Source organism: Sorex araneus, chromosome 8 (genome assembly GCF_027595985.1).
Source record: "Sorex araneus isolate mSorAra2 chromosome 8, mSorAra2.pri, whole genome shotgun sequence".
NCBI classification, from domain to species: domain Eukaryota; kingdom Metazoa; phylum Chordata; class Mammalia; order Eulipotyphla; family Soricidae; genus Sorex; species Sorex araneus.
In genome coordinates this window covers 6,447,005-6,463,729 of record NC_073309.1, presented here as the reverse complement: position 1 = coordinate 6,463,729, position 16,725 = coordinate 6,447,005, and the positions used below count along the sequence as shown (strand labels likewise).

The window sequence follows — 16,725 nt, the reverse complement described above, 5'->3', positions numbered from 1 at the left end:
CAGAAAAAAAAAAAAATCACCCAGCACCTCCGAAGTCTGTTCTCTTTAATAAGTTGACCGTTTCATGTTCCACTGGTGGCTCACTTGAATGTGGTTTAATTAACACAAATCGAAGCTCCTACAACACTGTGTTAAGTAACAAACAGAAGGTGCACTCCCATCTCCCAATCATACCCTAGGTCTTGGGGCTGGAGCGATAACACAGTGGGTAGGGCATTTGCCTTCCATGCGGCCAACCCAGGTTCCATTTCCAGCTCCCATATATCCCTTGAGAACCGCCAGAGGTAATTCCTGAGTGCAGAGCCAGGAGTGACCCAAAAATAGAACAACAGCAACAACAACAACAACAACAAAAGCATACCCTGAGTCTTCCTGGCTCATTCTAGCAAGCCCTCCATATCCCCCACCCTGCCCCCGCCCTTGCCTGGGATCTGTATCACACACGCTTGGAAGATACTGAATTGCTATGAAACCAGCATGATAAAACTCTTCATCATTGTTCCAAGACTGGGTAATATATTTGATTGGTTATCGGTTGAGTTTAAAAGAGTGTCATTGCATAGAGGGATTTGGGCATTTACAGACTCAACTGGAGGGAGCTGAAGGGACCGCTTCTGGTCTGACCTTCTTGATGAATTCTCAAAAAGTTTCCTCGTGACAATGCAGGGCAGTATTGGAACTTGAGGTGCCATGGCACTCCCTCAGGTCGTTGGTTGAAAAGCCACATGTGTGCGGAGCCATCAGTTCCTGATTTCGTGATTTGGGTGAGAGCAGCAGTAGGTGTGCCTCCCGGGAGGGGGGGGGCTCCTGTTTTCTCCACAATTGCAGAAACGCACAGAGGCAAAGTCCTCTGGAGGCTGCCCCACACCCCGGATGGACAGAGGAGGCTGCTGGCCCCGGGCATGACTGCAGCTGCCCCACGACACTGCCACACTGAGAACTGGCAATGAAACCTGGATTCCACTGAAGTATGGTAGCAGGTGCTGCCTTTGCGGCCACTGGAAGACCAGGTTTCGAGCTTGTGGACATGATAAACTTTCCCAAGGGGGCCATGGTGCTGGGCGACAGCTTTCAGTAGATTCTATACACTGGTCTGTCTCTATTTTCAGCCTAGGAAGAACATAGAAAGATGGTTAAGTGGCTTATTTCAGATTTACCTGCAGAGCAGATATTATTATTATTATTATCCTAAAAGAACAGGGACATCTCTGTTCCTTCTGGGTTTTCCAACTGGGTGGATTATAGAATTGGAAGTGAACATTTCAAATTGTTGCTTGATCTCCTTTCTTTCTCACTGGGTTTTGTTTTAATGAATTCTTTATATTTTTGAGGGGAAAATCAGACCTACAAAAATGTCAGCATTTCTTTGAGCTCTCATACCTGTCTTCATCCGGATCATCTATCATTACCGTTGTTAACTTTGCTTTCTATCTTCTTTCTATTCAACATTATTTTCGTGCTGGTAGAACATTTGAGAGTAAGTGGTAAGATCAAGACCTTTCCCCATTAAATAAGTCAGCATGATTTTCCAATGAACACAGACATCTCTTTTATAATCATAGTGAAGATGATCAAGTTTAGGAAGTGTAACATAAATTCAAATGCTATTATTATTCCTCCATATCCAAACTTTGCCAATTCCCAATATATTATCTGTACAGCAACTTCTTCTTTTATCCTAACCCAAAGTCCAGCTTAGGTCATACATTTAATTGTTTCATCTCTTTCTGGGGTCAAGGGAGGGGAAATTAACTGGGACACTTTTCAGACTTTGATTTGATAACATTGACATTTAGGGGGCATCCAGATTGATTATATTAACAGTTTGTCTTAGGGTTTAATGAACTCTCTCCCCATGTTACAATTTAAATGCATATTTTGGCAGAGTGCTAGAACAGGAGGTGATATTTCTCTTTCTTAGTGAATGGTACCAGGGTGCATCTGAAGTCACTTTATCCTTTGGTATTCACACACACACACACACACGCACACACACATATGCACACGCACACGCACGCAAGCACACACGTGCGCTTTTTTCTTTCCTTATTGGTAAGTTCTCTGTGGTCAGAAATGTTGAAACTACATAAACATCTTGTTCTGAAAACAACTTTATCCAATGCATTTAACCACCACGGATGACTGTTTCTGCCTTGGTCATTTCTTTCGAGTTTCAAATGGGTGTTTTCTCTAGGGTCCTACATTTACAGATATGGCATTCTATAAATAGAGACTTTCTTCCCCTCCTTTTTGTTGACTGATATTGTTTACTACCTCAAAGAATTCTTTGGTAGAAAGGATCTAATATTATGCCAACAAAGATTTAAAATATGAAATAACACCAATTACATTTGATGCCACTCTTTAGGGAAATGCAACTCAAGTGCCCGAGCCATGCATGGTCTGCTTGAGAAGAAGTGGCAGAAAATTCTCTTTCTTGATCCATGTTGGACTGGCACGTGGAAGGAGAGCTCCATGATTGCCAGCTCTTGAAACATTTTCATGCATGCAAGGAACATATCAGAAACATGGACAGATAGGGAAATTCAGCTGTGACTCTCTGGATCCAGAATAGTTTCTGTTTTTTGGGGGGAGATGCGCTAGGTCTGTAGCAAGTGACATGTTTTTCTTTCCAGTGCTGAGCAGTTACTGCTTCATTTTAAATATGCAAATATACATACAGAAGATCATTACGTCTATTTAGAAGCTCAGATTCTTAGATTCTTTGGCTTACAACTTTGTAGATTTATAGACGACTTTGAATAGTGACATCTGAGTTATTAGCAAAGTGTAAGTAAATGATTATAATGATTACAACAACAGCATGCCCATTTTGTGATTTGCACACATACAACTGACCTTAAACTCTAAAATACCTAGAGCAATGGGATTCTGGTTTCAATCTATTAAATGGCAAGCTCTGTGTTCAGTTTTACTGTGTGATTACTATTTTCTTCCCTACCTGCTGCTTTTTTTGGGTCCATACCAACTGTGCCAAGGGCTTACTTCTAGCTCTATATTCAGGGCTTACTCAGGGGATCATATGGGTGCCAGAGATCGAAGCTGGGTGACTTGTGTACCAATTAAGCAACTTACTTGCTGTACTACTGCTCTAGCCCACGAGTAGTATTTTCCTTCATCATATAGGATGAATATTCATTACCATACCACACTAAAAAGTAACCTAGGTTATAAATACAACAATTTCTCTTCCCCATTCCTTTGGTTACCCGTATGATTACCCAGGGTGGTACATACTTGGTTGTGTGTCTCACACACTTTTGGTTACAGTGTGCTTGGAGATTACACTTTGTTGTGTAGTCCTGGGGACCACAAATGTCAGGATCATCCACATCACACTTGGCATGTAGATGGCCCCAGGGACAGCATTCCTGGCCTCATGAATGTGAGGCAGGACTCTGCCACTGTGCCACATCCAGAGGCACAAAGGTGGTTTTTACTTGTGTGTGCCACATCTGCCTGTCTGGGAGGAGGTCATCAGGGCTGTTGGGAGCGTTCAGGGCGCCACGCCGTATTGGGGATCTAACCCAGGATCCTACGCATCCAAGGCACATTCTACTGCTTGGACCACTACCCTGACCCGCTAAAGTTCTTTTTTTTTAATGTTACTAAACACACCTACACTGGATTGTGCTGACTTTATCAAGAAAGGTAGATAAGATGGTCTTTAAAACCAGCAAGGGAGGGTTTTAATGGCTTTTAGATGGTTATTTGGTTTAACTTTGGTTTTCAGTTTTGTTGTATTCCCCCCCCCCCTTAAAATAGTTCTGGGGCTTCATCTGATATTATTGCAGGGATCTGAGAGATGGTTCAGTGAGGAAGGTGCTTGCCTTGCATGTTGCTGATCTGGGTTTGGTCCCTGGCACCCCAGAGGGTCCCCCGAGCCTGCCAGGCATGATCTCTGAGTATAAAGCTAGGAGTAAGACCCAAGCACAGCCAGTTGTAGCCCCCAAACAAGCAAGCAAGCGAAAAAAAAAAGATAGCTCTGTGGTCTAGAAATATGCAACATAAAAGCCATCTTCTTTTAGCCTTGAAACTTCAGTACAGACATATGCATGTAGTTAAAAGACACAATAATACAACAAGGGAGCAAACTGAATCGAAGGCAAGAAATGAACCGGATCCAATTTAAGACAAACTATGGAGATGTTGATGAGTTGTGTTATGAACACAACCCCCCTGCCCCCCGCACGACCAGCCTTTGATTAGCACTCTCTTGTTACATACATCAACTCTGAATCGCTTTCCGAGTCAACAATGTCCATGAGAAGAAAAAAAAAAAAGAAGTACGCTTATACAGCAATTTGGTTTGGGCAGTATTTTTCTCTTCAAACTACTTGCATAGTAAATTCCATACAGAACAGAGGACAAGGCAAATGAAAGGAGAAGTTCACATCTTAGAGTCCTTCAATCCTTGTTTTTTTTGACTATTATGGGAACAAAAGGGGACACTTGTCTGGTGCAGTTTAGTTTCTTGCATGACAGAAACTATTTCATCAGGAAAATTCATAAATTTGTTATAGCCATGACAGATCATTTGCTACAGTTTCATTAATCAATCACTCTGGAGAAACTCAGCCACATGATCTGTTTCTTAAAAGTTTAAAAAATTTTATTGAATCAAAATAGCTTTTCTCCAGGTAAAATCAAGGTAATATTGTTTTTCAACACTGTGGCATGGTAGGAGCATGGGCTTAAACTCCTTCAAATGTTTGCCTCCCCTCCACCCAGTATCAAATCCCCCTATGACTGGCAAGTGGACCACCCCATTTTGCTCCACCCCGCACTGTCCGGCAGCCTTAATCCTGGTGTAAAAATATAAGGCTTCTCTTTAGTCTGTTCATTTGCTTTGGCCTTTCAGATTCTGAGGATGAGCTGAATCATCTAGCATATGCCTTTCTTTTTTATTTTTCAGTTAACATAATTCCCACAAGTTCTATCCATGTTGTCACAGATGACATGATCTTGCCTTTTTCTTCTAATAGCCACATAGTATTCCATGGTGTGTGTGTATGTGAGCATGTGTGTGTATATGTGTGTGTTCGAATTTTGGCTATTGTACATAGTGTAGCCCTACACATAAAGGTGCGTGTATTTTTTTTTAATTTAGTGTGAGAGATTCCTAGAAGTGGAATTGTTAAATCACATGGCAGATCAATTTTTAATATTTTGAGGGTCCTACATAGATTCTCACCCAAGGTAAACAAAGGCTCCGTTTTCTCCACACCATTCCCAACACTCGCTTTCCGTCTTCTTTATATAGGCCATTGTCATAGGTGTGAGAAACAAAGATGGCTGTGATTTACATTCTCTTATAATAAGTAATAACCAGCTGGGTTTTTATTTATCTATGGACCATTTCATGATCTCTTTTGGAGAAATGTCTATTCAGATTGACCCATTTTTTAATTAGATTTTTGTTTCTTTGTTTTTGAATTGTTGAGTCAAATGAACTCTTTATATGTCTTGGATATATCAATCCCTTGTACGATGCATGACACATAAATATATGGTCTCCCGTTTAGTAGGATGTCTTTTTGATGAAACTTCTGCATGTTTTATTTTGCTGTGTGGATGCTTTTTAGTTTGATGTAGTCCCAATTGTTTCATTTTGCTTTTCTTTCCCTTGGAATAACTCAGCTGTAAATCTTATTGTGTGTAAATACAGTCTTGGGCAAGTCTCAAGCAGTCAAAATCTTCCAGAGGCAACATCTTCTATGTAACCTCAAGATGCAAATTGAAACTTACAGCTGCTTATCTCCAAATGAAAATAAAACAAATCAGTTTTGTCAATTTTCCAAATATAGTCTTCCCGGCAAGCTACTGAGAATATCCCACCCGCATGGCAGAGCCTGGCAAGCTCCCTGTGGCGTATTTGATATGCCAAAAACAGTAACAAGTCTCACAATGGAGACATTACTGGTGCCCACTCAAGCAAATCGATGAACAATGGGATGACAGTGCTACAGTGCAGTGCAGTCTTCTAGAGTATTGATTGTTAGAGTGCATTTGATTCCATGGTGATATCCTGATGTTACAGAATTATAGTAATAACAACAGCAAAAAGTATTTTCCTATATACTTGGCTTATTTGTATTTATATATATTTATATTTTTGGTTATATTATTTATTATATATGATATACATTGTTATTTATATTATTTATATTATTTTCCTATATACTTGGCTTTTTGCTAATCTTTCTGGAGAGGAGGAATTTATGCATTTCTCCACAAAACTCTTAGTTGAGTCTATATTGCAAGCAGATGAATTTGGGGTTTTAAAAAGCTGGGTTATACCCAAGATCATTCAGGAAAATTCAAGTTTCACATCTGAACCTCTAGGGTAACATTAAGTACATGAAATTAATAAGCATTTATTTCTTCATTTTTCTTAACCTATTCACTTTGTCATACCATGGAATTATTTTTCATTTGACGACAGCTTGAAAAATAGAAGGAAAATTTACTACCAATGTTAAGAGTTCTGTGATATGTGATCATGGACAGAACTCTCAAATATCATTGTTTGGTAAAGAAACAATCTAGTATTTCTATAAAATGTTTTTAAATGATAACAGTAGCCATGAAATCAGATTTGCTGCCATGAGTTTTCAAACAAATCATAATCCAGGTGTTTCTCAACCTTTTCCCAGTTGGGTCCCCCTTTCTAACCCTGTGTGCACCCTCTCCTATCCCTCCAATTGTACCCCCCACCTGTGCCATGGCCCTATTTATGCATTTTTACCTGTGCCCCCCTTGGAATATCCTGGGGACCCTCGTGTGGGTGACATATGGCCTCTAGTTGAGAAATGCTGATCTGAATGTCAGTTCAAGAATTTGGTCTTTTATTTTCTAACATAATTCTTTAAAGCTGAAATGTGTTAAGGTTTTATGTAGTACAAATTATTTTAGTTGTTTTTGTTTCATTTAAAACATGTGTTCCTGGTGATTTTTCTATGATGGGGCATAGGTGTAAATATGTACAGGAACAAAATAGAAAAGTATAACTAAGTGGACACCTGTAAATGGAAAATAGATGTTTATCAAGGGAAGATACAAAAAACCTCTATCTTTTACTCCTTTGTTGTGTGCCAGTTAGAATGAACTTTGGTTGAAACTGATTTTTGACTTAATTTCTTCACAAAAGAATACTTTTTGGGGCGCTAACATATTTGAGAAGTCACTTGTCTGCGCGGCTGTGCATGAGTGTTCTTCACAAGTTCTTGTTTCATTTCTGTGAAGCTTCTACATTTGCCTTTTTTAAAATTAAGAACGTTGAGATAGTCGGCCTCTTTTTTTGAGATTTTTTTCTCTTTTGCCAGTTCGTGAATTAAGATTCAAACATTGAGATTACGGAGGAAAAGAAAAGAAAGTGGGCAGAGCACATGCCGTCTTTCAGCAAGGATGCTGTAGGAGTGTGGCGAGGAGATTATTGGGAAAACACTGGCGCTTGGGAGGGGAGGTTACTGGTGTAATGTTCCTTTAGGAGGAATGCTCTTCTTTTAAATTTACAAGTCATTTCCTTCATTAAGGAAACTGGGAATGTACGAGTTTTAGGTGAATTTCATCAGAAAACAGAACATTTGACACCCACACTATAATGTGCGACACCCCTCCCATCTTTGTGCATCTGAATGTTCTCTTCTATGAGCCCGACAAAGGGAACTGTTTGTCATCTCTCAAGTTATTTCTATTCCAGATCCATCAAGCAGCTGAGAATTGCAGACATTGATTCATCAATGACTTTATCAATTACACAATACTTTGGGATAGTTAGTTTCCACGGTCAGACCTGCCTTTAATCTTTTTTTCCCCCTTAATCTTTTAGAGAGAAGGTTTTTTTTCTGTCTCCAGAAGAGGCATTTCTATTTTTCATATGTCTCACCTTCCTCTCTCTCATCCCGGTCATGAATGATCACAAAGAACGAGCAACCAATCTAGGAGACCCAACCTTGTGGCCCCTCTTTGTGCTATGAACTCGCTTGAGGATAACCACAGCAAATTCACCCGCAGAGAAGATAATGATATCTGTGCAGCGAGAGACCCATGGCTTTAGAGGGACAGGAGACTCAGAGCCACCTCTGTCCCCAGAATAACCTATCCTTCCAAGCACAAACCAGGAAATATTTTTTATTTTGTTCTTAGATTTTGTAGGCGCTCTTTCTCATACAGCTTTTATTTCACCATATGCAATTTGGGTTATATTGGGGTCATCCTTTCAGTAAAATGAAAATAAAGCCCTCAAAATTTTCCTTGCTGAATTTCTAGACCAGTAAACCAAAATCTGTTGGAAAATAAAATGTCCAAGCATCGTTTATTCATTGAACACACTTTTGATGTAAAAATATGAGTCACACATGTAGTCTAGACCTTTTCTGGGAGTTGTTTATAATTGAAAGAATGCTGGAAACAACGCAGAGTCATTCAGAGGGTGAATGAAAAACACTGAAGACATCTGAATAGTAGTCCTGAGTCTTAGGAAATACAACCCTTAGCTGAATCACAAAGGCACGCAAGGGAAACAGAGCCTTGCATGCATTGGAGAAAATGTAGAAACCTACTTGGGTTTCTAAATTTTCAGTTGTCTTCTTGGTTATGCTTCTCATATCGGGTGATAGTAGAACAATGACTTAATAGGCTAGAGTTTCTTCATGCAAATTTATTGTAAGGATTATAGGATTTATTTCAATTTGGGGTGTAGAAATTTAGAACTCAGTGGCTTCTACCACTGAATTTCAGAGATCTCGAGGCTCACTTGATTGAGAAGCAAAACAAAACTTTTTCTCATTCGGAATTAACTCATGGCAGAAGACAAGGAGCTTGAAGAGAGGGACTGGGACTGATGTCCCCATGGGTTGCTTCATTTGCCTTCAGTGCCGGAACAGAGGGCAGGAATGGGTGATAGTGATGCCAGTACCATGTGACAAGACTGCAGGTTGCCGGCCTTCTCTTTTCTGGCCTTCTTCATCAGATGGAAGATTTGTCTCTACTCACTCTGAAACATATCTTCCAATGTTAGGAAGGACTTCTTGTCCTCAGTTCAAATGACCACCATATGAACTTTTCCTCGTCCAGTCTCCTGAAAGTGACATCATTAAAGGTGGGGTAAAGTGAAGAAACCTTTCCATAAAATATGGGGGATTATTCCTATCAGAGGAGAGTATTTAGAAGACCTTAAAACAGGGAGTTATCCAAGCATCTGGGTTTCCGGAAGATGGTTATGAGCTAGCCACCATTAAACATAAAATTTAATGTGTATTCTTCAATTTTATGGTGAGATTATCCTTTTCAAAGGAAATAAGATTAAATAGCTCTGGTATTTTTTTCACTGCATAGCCTGAAGTAAAGCCAAAGTTGAGAAAAGATCTCCCTTGATTGCTAGAAATGGACCAGAGTTTGCATTTTCCCATATGAAAAGGCAAGTGAGGTATCTAGGGTAATAAGTACCATACATTACTTTTCTTTTTAAATTTATGGTGGTATGTGGTATATTTGCATAGAGTAAAACTCAGGGATTTTTACATATATAGCACTGTAGCACTGTTGTCCCATTGTTCATTGATTTGCTCAAGTGGGCGCCAGTAACGTCTTCGTTGTGAGACTTGTTGTTACTGTTTTTGGCATATCGAATATGCCATGGGTAGCTTGCCAGGCTCTGCCGTGCGGGCGGCATACTCTCAATAGCTTGCCGGGCTCTCTGAGAGGGGCAGAGGAATCAAATCAGGATCAGTCATCAAGGCAAATGCCCTACCCACTGTGCTATCCTATAGCCACATAACACCACCACAATAAAGAAGTAGTGACATAATCCTTACAGCTTTAGTCATAGTCCATGCCCTCTCTCTACTTTCTTGGCAAACACCCAGCTGATTTCTGGCTGCCTCAAAAACATGTTTTCCAGAATGTTAAGTTAATGGAAAGTTATAGCATGTAGCCTCTCACTTACCAGCATGCTCTGAGCTTCCACAATGGGTTGCTTGCCTCAAAAGTGAATTTCTCCACATCACCAAGTATAGGCATACTTGAATTTTTCCATTCATCCATTAAAAAGCCTGGGTTGTTTCCAGCTTTTTGACAATTACAAATAAAACTGCATCCAATATTTATGTAAGGTTTTCATATGGACTTAGATCATTTCCCTTGGATAAAGACCTAAGTGTGATATTGGTTGCTCATCTGTCAAAACCCTTTACAAAGGACTATACCAATTTGCATTCCCACCAATAATCTGTGAGAGTTTTATAGACTTCACATTTTTAAACAAGGACTTTCTATCAGAAAATTAGAATAAAAACATAAATCTTTGTGGCTATAATAAGTAAAATTAATTTGAAAGAGCATCTATATGTAGAGAATAAAACCAAGATTTTATACATAACTTTTATTCTGCAAATGAGACTGCATGGTAATTATTGTCTAATTATTAGAATGTATAATGTCAGATTGGGAAAGTCAAGAGATGGCTTTGTTTGTCCTGATTTTCCTTAAGTTTCTACCAGGGTGGAATGAAACCCCTTATTTTTAATTTCTATAGGTAACAGGTGGGCTGGAGCAATAGCACAGCGGGTAGGGCATTTGCCTTGCACACAACCAACCCAGGTTCGATTCCTCTGTCCCTCTTGGCGAGCCTGCCAAGCTACCAAGAGTATCTCACCCACACGGCAGAGCCTGGCAAACTACCTGTGGCATATTCAATATGCCAAAAACAGTAACAACAAGTCTCACAATGGAGACATTACTGGTGCCCATTTGAGCAAATCGATGAGCAACGGGATGACAGTGACAGTAACAGTGATAGATACCAGGAGAATATGGGACACTTGAGCTTTAAGAATTCTAAAAATACAAATTTATTTCACTTTGGGCAAAATTTACCTATCTAGTCCTTAGATTAAGAAACACATATGAAGCTTGTTGACAGAGATTTCTCGTATTTTGATGACTTTTCCTACTGAAGGAGAGAGTACATTAAGTCGTCCTTTCCCTCCTTTATTCCTGAGCATTAATTGAAGTCCTTCTCTTTGTAAAGGACTATGAGCATCTTGGTGGCAGGAAGTGCTCGCTCCCAGAGGAGATCCCTATTTCACACCTCTGATGCATAATTACTTCTGTCCTTTCTAAGTTTTCAGGGAAGAATAATGGATAGCTTTTGCCACTGAAGATCTTCATGTAAGCAGGAACTATTTTGAGTCCTTGCTAATAGAAATTCTTCCTTGAGCAGCAGAGGACATATGGTGGAGAATATCAAACAGATTCCTGAGGAATGAGCTTCTGTCTTGTCTTGTTTCATCCCGCTGCCAATGATGTTTGTATTTAGTCTCTTAGGAATTTCATGTTATTATCACATTTTTTTGCTCCCTTTTTCCCCCAGATTTCTTTCTCATTCCCTTAAAGCGGCTTTCTGTTCTGTCTCAGGAAGAATAGATTATAACCATTTCCTAAAACATGCTTGTGTTTCATATGAGAAAATTATTTCAATGAAGGATCTATTTCCAGTGAGATAAAAGATAGTGCTTCAAGATGTTTCTTGTTTAAACACTTCTCATTCAAAATGCCTCAAACTTGATTTTTTTTAATCTTGCCCTACATTTCATTAATTTCCAGATGATAGGTGTTGAGTGGCATTGAGGGAATAACTATTTCCATCTGTTATATCTGCTGTGGGAATATTCAGCATCTTAGTTACCATCTTCAACAATAAACACAATGACTTTTAAAAGAAGTAAGTTGCATATGATAGATTTTAATAAGGTTTCAATTCCATGTCATGTAGAACCAGTAGTTTTCAACTACCAGTCCATGAACTGGTACAAATCCATTGCAAAAGGTTGACAACAATTTGTCTATATATTACTGCCTATCTGTGGGCTGGTATGCAGGAAGATGCCAGCCTACAGGTGTGAAAAGGTTGAAGAACCCTGATGTAGACTATGTCAAGTAGGCAAAGGCACTGATTCTTATATTACATGTTGGTTCTTATTTTTTAATGACATTTTAAAATCTAATTCAGGATGTCAAACCTTGCATACTGCAGATATGGGACTATCCAACTTATTTTTCTTTTCTTTATACCCCATTCAGAAGGAGAAAAACCAAACCAAATCATAGATAAAGGGAAAGTCTCTAGAGCTTAGAAAATATGGTTCTTGGTGCTAACCCTACCACTTCAATTTGTGCTTTTGAATTCTTTAACTTATCTGGGGTTGGATTTCCAATTTGGTAAAGTCAAAATATACCCAATGCTTATGGTAAGTGAGACATCAGTGAGTTAATATGGAAAACATTTGTTTTCCTTGCGCATGGCAAGCTCTGCATGGTTGTCAGCCTTCTGTCCCCTTCCACGTTGAGTGATTCGACTCTTTACACTCTTAGAATTCTGTCAACATCCAAGACCTAGATTCTCTTCTTCATCCCTGAGGACATATGAAATATTTTATAAACCAGCAACACTTCCTTCCAAAGAGAAATTCTGATGTTAAAGCATCAGAGAACACATGAATCCCATATTAAGAAGCATTTCTGTCTTCCATGATGCTCACCAAAGTGACATAGGAACCCCACGGGGGGCTGGGGGAGGTGTGTCATCCTCATAGTGCTGAGGGGAGCCATGAGGTGCTGAAGATGGAGCCCAGGGCCTGTCACACACCAGGCATGTGCTCCATCGCTTTAGCCACATCCCTGGCCCACAAACAATATTTCTTCTCATGTATTTTTATTTGTTACTAAAAACAACTGACAAAATGTGGTTGATGTAAGGAGAGTGAGAAAGACCCTATTGGCAACTAATGATTAGGACCCAGGTATCGAATCCTTCCCTCCCTCCGTCCTTCCCTTCTCTTCTTCCTTCACTCCCTCCCTCCCTCCTTTCCTTCCTTCCTTCCATCCTTCTCTCTTTCCCTGCTTCCTTCCTTCCTTCCCTCCTTCCTTCCTTCCCTCCCTCCCTCCCTCTTTCCTTCCTTCCTTCCTTTCTTTCTTTTCTTTCTTTCCTTCTTCCTTCCTTCCTTCCTTCCTCCCTCCCTCCCTCCCTTCCTTCCTCCCTCCCTCCCTCCCTCCCTCCCTCCCTTCCTTCCTTCCTTCCTTCCTTCCTTCCTTCCTTCCTTCCTTCCTTCCTTCCTTCCTTCCTTCCTTCCTTCCTTCCTTCCTTCCTCCTTCCTTCTTCCTTTCTTTTTCTTCCTTTCTTTTTCTTTCTTTCTTTCTTTCTTTCTTTCTTTCTTTCTTTCTTTCTTTCTTTCTTTCTTCGTTTCTTTCTTTCTTTTCTTTCTTCATTTCTTTCTTTCTTTCTTTCTACTAATATTCTCTGCTTGATATAATTTTGTGGCAAGTTTTATATGAGTCCATGTTCTCCAGATTTTAGTACATTGGGTTAATACAGCATCTTGAGTTGTTAGTGGCCCTGGAGTGGTAAGGTAGGGTATAGTTTGACTGCAAATGATTCTGGGTCTTAGCTTAATCCATTGGCTCCCAGAGGGTAATCTCTTTGGAAGCCATCAAAACTCATATGAACATTTTGTCTAAGGATTAAATAGGTGTTGGTGAGGACAGTGTACAGTGTACAGTGGAGTACAGTGGATAGGTGACTTGCTTTGCATGTGGCTGATTTGGGTTCAATCCCTGGCACACTATATGGTCCCCTGAGTCCTACCAGAAGTAATTCCTGACAGCACAGGTAGGGGTAAGCCCTGATCATTGCAGGGTGTGAAGCAAAAAAAATAAATAAATAAAGGCGGGGGTGGGGTGTTTGTGTCAGGGAGATAGTGAGCTCTAGATCTTCAAGGGCTGGGCAGTTCAGGAGCCAAGCCCAAGGCAGGCACATGCAAGGCCTTGAGTTCAAACCTGAGTACCATGTGACCTCCTTTCTTCTTCCCAGCACTGTAAGGCATGACCCTGGTGCTCCCCAACATTCCTGGAGGCGGCCTCTAAAAAACACATTAAAATGCCCTATTTGCGTGCCAGGTGAAGAATGAAATGTTATCCACAAAAATATTAGGAAAATGAAGCATTTGCAGGTTGATTGTATAATTGCTTCAGCTCCTCACTCTGCCGCGGATTCCTTGGAGCTAACAGATGTAATTCACACCTGGCTCAGGTTTGAGTCTTGAGCAGCCAGGGAAAACGGTGGAGGTCATGGAGCCAGAGATCATCCTTGGCCAGCGCTACTATTCTTCCCGGCAGATGGTGCAGCCTGAGCAGAGGCAGGATGGAAGCGAAAGGAACAAAGGAAACAATGATCCACAGCAAGAGTAAGCGTCGGGGATGGACTCGTGCAAAATCAACTGATGAATTTGTTCTCACCTACAAAAAAAGGACTACTGATTCTTAGACGCCCACGCGCGCGCGCACCCACACACATGCACACATACACACACACACACATACACACACACACACACACATACACATGGTGTTTATTTTAATGAGTCTTCTGGTCACTTGGGGTTTGGATGATCCAAGCTGGGTTCAGCCAAGCAGCTGTGCTTTCATCTCTAGTTCTAATCTGTTCCATGCATCTTGCATCCTTCTTGGATGATGGTCTCTAGAGCTTGTTCCCCTCCTACACAAAGCTGAAACAAAAAAAGATCAGTGAAATTGCACAAGGCTTCTTTCAAAACCTAAGTCTGTCTAACTCACCTTTCTGCCAATGTATCGTGACCAAAGATTTTAACTGTAGACCAGCTATCACTTTGCTATAGCCTTTGCCATCATGAACCCAATTCCTTCCTGCCCCAAAGGAGCCCATAATGACACTCTGTAATGAGACTCATGAAAATGGCCAGCAAACCACTGTAGGAATTGTCTTTAGCCCTAAAATCACTCAGCGCCCAAATTCTCATCCCATGGCTGCACCTTGCACACTTCAACTTCCACCTTATTTCCTTTTCCTCAGCACTGTCACAAATACTGAGCATTTAGTGGACGGAAACTTTTTGCTATCTCAGGTGAATATTAGCAATGCTTCCAGGAATGCATCTAGCAAAACAATTCTTTCTGAATTGTGTTAGATAAGATCTTGAGCAAAGATTCTGATTCGCGCATTAGCCACTTTAAAATGTGGTTGACAATGTTGAGTTCATCTTTGCAGAAGGAATTTCAAAGTAGAAATCCAAAAAAAATTGGAGCTATTTTTAAAGTGCCTTTTCTATTCCATCTGATTTTTCATCCTTGTTATTGGCTCTAAAATGATGTCATATGCAATCCACGTCCTACAAGTGTAAATATAAATGAAACCTCATGAAATTTAGCATGGCTCATTGAGCCACAAGTAAATGGCTTTTCTCTTTTTGGTATTATAACAAATTAATTGTCAGTCATTTGCCTAAAATATCTTCTCTATTTTAATTCACGAGTGATTCATTTTTTCCCCGTGTCTTTTTTAGCTGCTTTATGTTCATGGTGTTTATTACAAGTATAATTGGTGGCCTTCCAAGTCCCCCGTGGTGCCTCCCCTCCCTAAAGCACTCCAGGTTCTGGGCCCTCATGCTTCATGTATATCACTCCTCTCCGGGAATTGCCACAGCTCATGTTGCAGTTTCTCTTGGGGAGTTAATTCTCTTCTTCTCCATCACCGTCTAGTGTCTTGCCATGTTGAATATTCAGCGTAACATCACTTTGCTCCATTATAATGATGACCTCGGCATGAATCTTTTGAGCAAAAAGAAACAAATACACTCAGTACCCTGACAGCGGGAGATAAACACCACAAAGATTCAGGCAATTGCCAGCACATCTCCTGAAAATAGAAGAAAATTGCTGTATATTGCATCTTTTCCAACCAGCATGATCGATATCTTCAGGTTTTGCATACTCCAGACCTGGGGATAATGCTCTGACCTATGGGTTCTGGAGAAGATTTTGAAAATTGAGAGTGGTCCCAAGGCCAAGAGGGGTAGCCGGAGCAGACCTCAGCGGAGGCACACGCAGCTCTCTTTACAGTAGAGGTATCTCTAAGAGAAACAGACATTGGATGGTAGTTCTGGGAAGACACAGAATCGAGTTACTGTACTGGCAATCACTGGGAAGATTACACTGCTGCTGTCTTCAGGGGGCAGAGAAAAACACACATGGCATTTTCTGTGGTATTTTCTGTGCCAGGTTTTATTTCTCAATGCCATTTTCTGCCTGATGACAGATCAGACAGGGTTATTAAGACTTGACACACTAGAGAAAACAACTGGTCTACCAGACCAGCCAGTCAGACTAGTGAAAGGGCTGTTGGATGAGAGGAGAGTTTCTATCAGGGGAGGTAGGAGAGGGAGAGGGTGACCCCGTGGAGCTCTGAATTCATCTCTAGCAATAGTTAACTGTAGTCTATGCCTGTGTTTTCCCACCACTGGTCTATAAGCTCGTGCCAGAAAAGATGTTAAAAAGTTGAAGAAAGGTCAGCTCTCCTACTTTCTCCCAAACATTTCTCTACCAGCAGCCTGACAGCCTTGGTGATCTTGGAGACCCTGTCCCAGGAGGGAAGGAAGACTCTGTAAGAGAGCAGTAGAGCTTGGTGGGCCAAATTGTGCCTTTTCTGATTCCATTGTCCCTCTGAATCACCTTTAGTCTTTTTGCTGCTTTGAGAGAGTATAGTAGTTGACAACTGTTTCCCTATTGGAGGGTCAGGGCAGATCTTTTACCTCACAGTGTGCAATAGCCATGTGAAGGGGGTTCCCATTGTGCCTCGGTGGGATCTGTGTAGGCTGGAGTTTGCCCAAAATT

The 16,725-nt window shown here is 40.7% G+C and overlaps 1 pseudogene; it reads left to right on the top strand.

Moving 5' to 3' along the window:
- The first annotated feature begins 14,148 nt into the window (after positions 1-14,148).
- Positions 14,149-16,725, top strand: part of LOC129406777 (rRNA-processing protein FCF1 homolog) — a 64,776-nt pseudogene continuing 62,199 nt past the window's right edge.